The 8908-nt window shown below is 27.1% G+C and overlaps 1 long non-coding RNA gene across 2 annotated transcripts; it reads right to left on the reverse strand.

The window, feature by feature from the left end:
• Positions 1-1279: 1279 nt before the first annotated feature.
• LOC107893467 (uncharacterized) lies at positions 1280-4283 on the reverse strand. Of its 2 annotated transcripts, XR_001682818.2 has the most exons (4): positions 3513-4279; positions 3337-3397; positions 3025-3063; positions 1280-2233 (listed from the first exon to the last, which is right to left on the reverse strand). It is a non-coding gene; the product is annotated as an uncharacterized lncRNA (long non-coding RNA). The 2 variants fall into 2 exon arrangements; XR_001682816.2 differs by lacking the exon at positions 1280-2233 and having other exon boundaries at positions 2805-3063; positions 3513-4283.
• Positions 4284-8908: the final 4625 nt, after the last annotated feature.

Raw genomic sequence — 8908 nt, forward strand, 5'->3', positions numbered from 1 at the left:
ACTTTTTTTTAGTAATTTATTTACTTTCAAAGGTTTGTTTAATTTTTTTAATTTATGCTCGTCACATGACATTGAAAAACTACCACATGTCACCACTAGATTGGTTATCAATGCCACAACAACACAAATTAACGGTGTTAGTGAGAAGATACTAACTTAAGTAACGGAATATAAGTTCAAATACCACTTAAGGGACAAACTACATATTAAGTGTGATGGATGGATTTGAATCTTTATTGAACCTACAATTAATTGGATACGTTTAATTGAAAAAACTCAAATTAGAAAACGATGTCCTCCCGTATGATTAATTTTGTATTAATTCAGTCTATCCACATCATTTTAGTAGAAAATCGAAACTTTCAAATATTTTTTGTATCGGAAAAATTTTTAGTCTATATTAATCGTAGCATTTTGTTTTGTTCAAGTTTTTGTCACGACTACTATAAGAAGGTGCATCGGTTGGAAGGGGAAGCAAAATTCTTATAAATTTCACGAATACATCTTTCTATGTATATTTTTATAGAACTTCCATCTTATATGTTTAGCATGAGATGCTTTTGTTGTTTTTTTTTTGTTTTTTGATTTGTTGAATGATGAGTTCTATTTATTTATTTGTAATGTGTATTAAAGAATATTACATATAATTGATGAATATAAAACATTTTAAATCTATTTAATTTCATTTATTTTATATTTTTATTTACGTATATTAAATATATTTCAAAAATATTGATAAAGATATACATCATTTGTAGTAGGAAAATTATGTGTAATAAGTTGTTAAGTTTTGTTTTATCAATTTATTTTAATTTGAAATTTTTCAAAAAATTAAGTTAAATTGAATAAATTTATTCAAGTTAAAATAAACATTAAATTATAAAAATAAATTTTAAAATTATATATAAATTTTAATTTAATATACAATTATATACATAAATTTTAATTTTGTACAATTATACACGTAAAATTCTAATTAATTCTAATTATAGTTAAAATATATACTTGAAACTTTAATTTTGATTTAATCATACACATTTAAAGAAATAAACATATCTATTTATTTTATATTGAATAAATATATTTATTTATCTATGCAATATATAAACATAAAATGATGTTATATCAACAATTGTGCTAATAATTTTCAAGAATTGAATTATATCAAAATTTTATATATAAAATTACATAAAATAAAATTAAAGTTCATGTATATACACATTAAACCATAATTTATTTATATTTTTAAAATTTGTCCCTAAATTATATTTAATAATGATAAATCAAGCTTTATGATTTTTTTTACATGATTTAAGAAATGCACTTAAAAATTACAAATAGTCAAGAACACAAGACACATAATTTTAAGTGATTTCACCAAAAATATTTCTTTGTACAAACTCTAATTTTAGAGATCAACAAGTGCCATAACCAAAAAATAAAAATAAAAAAGAAAACAGTGAGAAAAATCTAAATTTTCATAAAAGATAAGACTTTATTTGGATAAAAAGGTTATACTAATTAGATGATTAATTTTACAGTTACATATATGCTCTTTTTAAGATAATGTCTGAAACTACTCATAGCTTCTCCCCAACTCATTATAACTTCACAACTCATAAACATAAATAGAAAGATAATACACCTCAACGCACTCGAACTCTCCTATATTGAGAACAATATTCATACCAATCGAGTTAAAACTCGATCAAGTACAAAGTTGGATAAAAATTTAATTTTTAAGGTAAAAAATACCAGAAGATCTTAATGGTGGAAATGAAAACCAGGAGGTGAGGAACAACATACTTGAAATTGAGATCTATGCAACAGTGAAAAAATTGGTGAAATTCTAAAAAAATTAAAACATACATAATATGATGATTGCTTACAAATGTTGGATACAATTTCAAACTTTTCGTGCCTTCAAATATGAACTACAATATGATGGTTGCTTACAGATATCAGCTATAATTATGCTTACTTCAATCAAAAGGATGAATGAGATGGTTGAGAGAACTTTAACCATTGGATGTTTGGTAATGCAATCATTTATAGTTAAATTCATAAAGAGAGTACAACAGAAGGTAGACTACATGGATCCTATATACCTTGCAACAACTAGTTAGAAGAGGTGAAAGTCGACTACATCCTAATCATTGATGAGAAAGCGATTCCTCAATGGCGTCCCAATTTGGATAGGATTAGTCTGAAACTTTAAAACAGCTGAAGATACCTATGATTATAAAAAAAAATACACATCCTAATAAATTTCAATCTTATTTAGAATATTTTCATTTTATAAATATTTGTTATATATTATTTTTTGTTAATAGTCTTATTTTTAATCTTTTTGGACATAATCACTAAAACTACCTACAACCCCTTTCCATCCCCTAAATAAGAGGATAATGAATTTCAGCTCATGTCCTCCTGCATTACCAATGCAGGTGCCAATCGAACTAAACCTTAACCAGCATATTTGCTATAATATTGTTAATTTGGATATTTTCATCCATTCACTAAGTGCACATTGCACAGTCACAATATACCTATAATACTTGTAGAGTGATATCCTACTTTTGAAATAGAATTAATATAACGAAACATAAGCAACAAGGAGATCCAAATTGGCACAGCCTCAACACACAATCAAACGAAAAGAAAAAGAAAAAAAAAAGGAATCTTGTAATTGCTTAATCTTTAGCAGAAAATTTTGATATTCAGAAATGAACACAGCATGCAATCATTTAAAATAATAATTAACGCAGAACAGATTCAAAAAAAATTAAAAGTGCAAACATCCATGAAAATGATTTCATTTCCTAAAGAAAACATAATCTTATTGTAGTTTGAAATTTGTTGATTGCATGGAAGTTTTTGCCTTACTACAGTCAATTATAGAGCTGAAAATGCTTTTGGAGATACAAGAAATAATAAAGACTACAACAAAGTACAGTGTTGTAACTTGTAAGCATATTAAGTTGTTTGATACACAACAAGAACAAAGTAGTAGAAAGAACAAACCTTGATCCAGTGTTGCAAAAACTCAAAATCAGTTTCTTCCTGCAAAAGGAAACAATAAGTCAAGAAAGAAGCTCATTGTGAAATTTACAAACAGGTGTAGGACAAGCAACATGTTGCTGTTACAAAGATAGGGTTATAAATTGAACTGATGAATAGAAAACTCCATTTTTGCAACTAAGCGTACAAGAAACTTGAGCCTGCTAGATTCAGGTGAAAACAAACTCCAATAAAGCAGTAAAAGATGAAGGTATGGTACCAACAAGAAGAAAAGTACAGAAAAAAAAAGAGGGTTTTGTTGAGGGAGGACCATACTAGCTATTAGTAGGCAAGAGGTAACGTGAATGGTCCCATATTCATCGTTTTGCCACTAAACCTGCACAATAATCAATCAAAGCTTATACCTCAACAGTGAATAACATCAAAAGCCACGCTTGTTAATAACATAAATCATAAACAAAAGATACAGTCAGGTCGTCAGTAGGGCATACCACCTTCATTGGTGCCAGTCAAATTGAACTCTTCTGAGAATGGAGGGAGAGAGAATATATGGAACAAAAACAGGCCGAGATATGACCAAAACGGGGAGTTAAAAATCAACTCCCGGCACTGGAAGCTGACGGAAAGAGAAGTGAGCACGCAAAAGCATTAGTATAAGCTTTATACAAATACCTCTGTGTGCTCACTCTCTTCTGTCAATTTCTCTGTCCCAAAGAAGGTAAAGCTTTTGCCATATAAGGAAACTGTTTCACTTAGAAACAAAAACAAATTTTAATTGAAGGTACGAGTCAGATCTGAAAACAAGACCAAACACCCATTTAGGGAAAAAAAAGTACCAAAAGTAAGACCTTGTAATTCCACAATCATGCCGTTTTCAGCTAAAAAAAACCCATCCCCAACCTGTCAAGCACAACAACAAAGGGAAAGGAAAAAAAAAAAAAAAACCCTTCTTCTCCCTTTCTCTGTTCATTCTCATCCACTTGTTCACTTATCTTTCAATCTCTCTCTATCATGCAGAACGAACAGGTGTCGGTCACACGTACCCGAGTGTCATCGGCCAATTAACAACAAATCCAACAGTTGTGTCGATGTATTGACATCAAATGACAAAAACCCAGAATGAAAATCAACCCACTGTATAAAATGTAAAACTCCCATTGATAAAGAGAAAAAAGACTTGAGATGCAAGTAGTTTAGTCACTCCCCAGTGCATATATATTGACAGAAATTTCAAAAGGGTTATTCCTCGCATTTTTACTTCAATTTTACTTCTTCTTTTTTCTAATAAATAAAAAAATATACTAGTTTAATTGTGTGTTGGGAATTTATTGGCTGGTTGACCATCTGATACGTTTGTTTGAGTTGATGAACCAATAGTGACCGTGAGATGGAAGGGGAGAAGGGGCTTATTAGGAATTGGACTGATTGGACTGCGTCATTTGGGGAGACAAAAGTAGAGCGTATACAGCTTGTTCTGGGCTGAGGTAAGTACAACCGCCCGTAAGGACCAATCAGATCGTTTGCCTTACAAGGGTATAACTGTCTTATCAGCTAAAATTGCGACGTGACAATATCTGATTTGTTCCTTCTTTTGAGCGGCTCTAGGTAAGGTGGTCTTTAATTAGGGTTTGTTTTTCCATTTCTACGATAGATTTTAACCACTTTGGTTGACAATTCCAATTTGTGCGAGTGAGAGGTCGACAATCCTCCGAGGAGGTTGAGATTTGGGCCATGAAGCTAGGGATCATTATCCTATCCCATGGATTTTGTTAACTGATTCATTTTAATTTTTTATTATTTATTTTTTACTCTTTTTATCAAATTATCTAAAAAATATATGAAAATTTTAACTTTTTAAACTTTACTTACACAATATTTACATAGATTGTCATGTAGATTACGCATTAACATTTAATTAATTTTTTAAATTTTTAATAAAATTATTTTTAAAATTTAAAAACCATTAAAATTATTAAAAAGTATAAAATTATAAAAAAACATTTTAAAAATTTTAAAAATTTAATTAAATGCTTATATATTATCCGCATGATTCATGCGTATATCACGTTAGTAAAATTAACAAACTTTAACAAAAAAAAAGTAAATTTAAAAGTTAGAAAAAAGTGAAAATTAAATAAATAATTAAAATCATTTTTTTAAGGTTAGAAAGTCAAATAAATCATTATCTCAAAATATTATTTTAATTTTTTTATTCATACCCATTATGACAATTGATAAATTCTGAGAAAAAAATATGTGTTTAAGCTTTTCTAAGTATATTTATTTTTTAAATATATTTTAGATTTAAATTGATTTTAATAGATTTTACATAAAAAATTAAAAAATTATTATCATAATATTTGTTAGTATTAAATAGAGATTTTAGTTGTTTCTTAATTAAGGGTATATTTGATAAACTGAAATTTTAAATGTTGAAAAATTTAGTACTGAATTTTTAATATTAAATTTTATAAGTACTAAATTTATATTAAAAAATTTGTTTGGTAAATGTAAATATTGAATATAATTTTATTGTTTAATAAAAGTAAATACTTATTTTTAGTATTTATTCTTTTAATTTTCATCTTATTAGTGAAACATTTTGTATTATTTTAGATAGTTTTGGATAAAATATAAATATGATAATTTGAATATCGTAATTATTTTTCCAAAAAGGGTAAATTATTTTTATTTTTTAATAAAATAAAATTAACTTAGTATTTTCTACATTAAGTACTAAGTAACTATCTACCTACTTATCTTGTCTTATTCAACACTTTTTTGTTGAAAATTTTATATTAAGTAAAAATTTTAAAATTTAAAATAATTATCAAACACATTTAAAATAATAAATATTGAAAAATTTTAATTTTCAATAAAATACAAATTTTCAATGGTTTATCAAACATATCCTAAGTTAACGTCAAACTTACTCGTGACATCAATTCAGTCAGGAACTAAAATAACTTGAATATAATTTATATTAAAACTCATCATATTCACTTTTTGAGTGAAAAATAATTATATAAATAATAAACAAACATTTGTTTGTGATTTAAAATTTAATATCTTTAGTTATACATATTTTTAATCACAAAATAATTTTCTATTTTTCATTTTTTTTACTCAAATTTTAGTTATATTTTAAAAGGTTAAAATATGTTATAAGTTTATGCACTCTTTATAAATTTAGAATTTTGTCTTTTTTATTTTTTTAATTTCTCAATATATCTACCATAGCGAGTCCAATAATTAATCATCTGCATTCTATAGGCCTATTAAAGAGGTTATATACTTTTATTTCTATGAATTTAAGTTATCTATTTCGAAGATTTTCAAAATTCAAATCCATGAACTTATGTCATATTTTCACATATTTCTTTTAACTATTGTTTCAAGCAAGTATTGGCTTAATTATAGATTATACCTTTCATCATTTATAGTCTACATTTATTATATGCCTAATTATCTGTATTATCGACATATTTGATCTGATTAACATTTTCTACATTAGTTTTTCATTAATAAGTGTTTGGTGAAATGGTAAAATATATTAACTCCTATAAAGAACAAATCCAAACATTGAAAATAACATTGTTGGAGGAGCAGTTATGAATCTTGAAATGATTAGTCTTCATTAACCCTAAAATAGACATAGATGATACCATAATTATAAAAAAAAAATTAATGATTTTGTGGATTTATATTAATAATAAATTCGTATCAATCAAATGGTGATTTTTAAAGTGCTCAATCAATTTTTCATAGTCTTTCATCATTATGCATGAAATCTTTAACCTTCAGCACCCACTTAGTTTTGTAAGTTGCACCTCATTCGTTACAAGCATTCTTTCACCATAATCTAAGAAATATGCAAGCAAATCATTCTTAATAGATCACTCCAACTAACAGTATCATCCAACTTAAGTGATGTCACATAATTTACCTAATAAATAATCATATAATAACCAATAAAACTACCAAAAGAAAACACGAATCCCTAAAGATCAACCTATGTAAATACCTCTCACATCCTCAAGAATAATACACCATGTATAATCTCTTACCCTGAACATCACCGTTATTCCCTTCTTAAAAACTCGGCTCCAATCATCACCCATATAATACAGGTCTACACCCAACTAAGGTGAATCGTCCTTAATCTCCGTCGCAACATCTTCCACGCTGTTTTAAGTAATATAAAAATAAAAGTCGGGTAGCTTTGCTATCCTAATTATCGATGGAAAATTTGTGAAGACGACAAAACTATGTCAATGGCCTTAAAACAATTAGAAGCTTTGCCATGCTTTTGTCATTTGTTACAAATCAAAATAATTATCAACATACCAATCAATAATTGGGTATGCAATGACAAGATATATTACTCTCTCAAAAGACATGTTTAGATTTGAATTTTGGAGACGATATTATTAGCAGAGACAGTCACAAACTCCGAATATAAACCGTAAAATGAACATAAAAAATAAAAATAAAAACAATTATAACTTTTTATTACCGAGCATGAGTGTTTGAATTTCTTTTTCATTTTCTTAATTATCAACTTTTTGACTTGAAGCCACAACCTAGTGGCTGCTTGAAATTGAACATTGATGGGCGCTGGTGCTTTAATCCGAGTCTATCACGGAAAAGGATTATAGGTTTTTATATTTCAACGGATGGAATGGATTGATTGAATAAAAAATTTATGATCTAATTGATAATATAAAATTAGATATAAAACAAATCATTATAAATTGATTAGTTGAGGGAGTAGTTTGTAATTTTTTATAATTGAGTGACCTAAAAAAATACTAATAATTTAGTGACTATTTTTTTATAATTTTTCATAATTAAGTGACTAAAAAAAAAAAAGAAAACTATAATTAAGCGATTAATATGCTCAATTAATAAATAGGAGGATAATGTGCTTTAACATACTTGAACCCAGGTCTTCTTGTATTGATAACAATATCTATGCCAATCGAACTAAGACTCAATCAGCATAATTACTAATATAGTTAAAAAAACAAAAAACTATGTCCATTGAGCCTTAATTTGATTGCAATCGGTATTATTATCAGTAGAAGAAGACGTGAATTCGAGTGCGTTGAAATATATTATCCTCTTATTTAAAGATTAACGAGGAAATGTGAATAATTTTAAAAATTATATCAAAAAAGAATTTAGAAATGAGAATCATTGGGGGATTTTATGGGAAGAAGAGACCACGCCCGTAAAGCCTCCAATGCCCCCACATATAACCTAAAACCTTTGATTCTTCTCATTTACATCATTACATATAGTTTCTTATGCTATTGCTTTGTTAAAATAATACCCTTTAAATAATTACCGTTATTTCCGCATGTTTTTAGTAATTTTATAATTAAAACTCCTTTTAAGACCATCATCATCATCATGCCAACATTTTACATTTGCCTAGGAATATTAATCCCCCAAAATTAATGTGTGTAGGCATTTTAATATCATTTATAAATCTCATACGATGATTTGATGGTTAATGATATTTATAATTTTAAGTGTGGTTAGGGATTAAGTCACACTATATTTGTTATTCGAATTTTACAATGTTATTGTAATTCACTCACTGCACCAAAATTAATAGTGATCAAAGTATACTGCCCTACATCCCTCAACCATACTAGTCAACTAATTTTTTTCAAGTTATTTTCTAGACTAAATTGGTAATGAATTAATTTGTGAATTGGTATTAATATATATTTTTGATCAAAGTACTCATGTCTATCTTACTATTCGTTTAAGATTAGATTCTTTCAAAATTCGTAATTGTCTCTCTCAATAACGTTATCTCCAAACTTGCATGAAACCCAAGAATTTATATTTTGCATAACTAAGAATACAACTTTTG

Source organism: Gossypium hirsutum, chromosome A13 (genome assembly GCF_007990345.1).
Source record: "Gossypium hirsutum isolate 1008001.06 chromosome A13, Gossypium_hirsutum_v2.1, whole genome shotgun sequence".
Classification (NCBI taxonomy): Eukaryota; Viridiplantae; Streptophyta; class Magnoliopsida; order Malvales; family Malvaceae; genus Gossypium; species Gossypium hirsutum.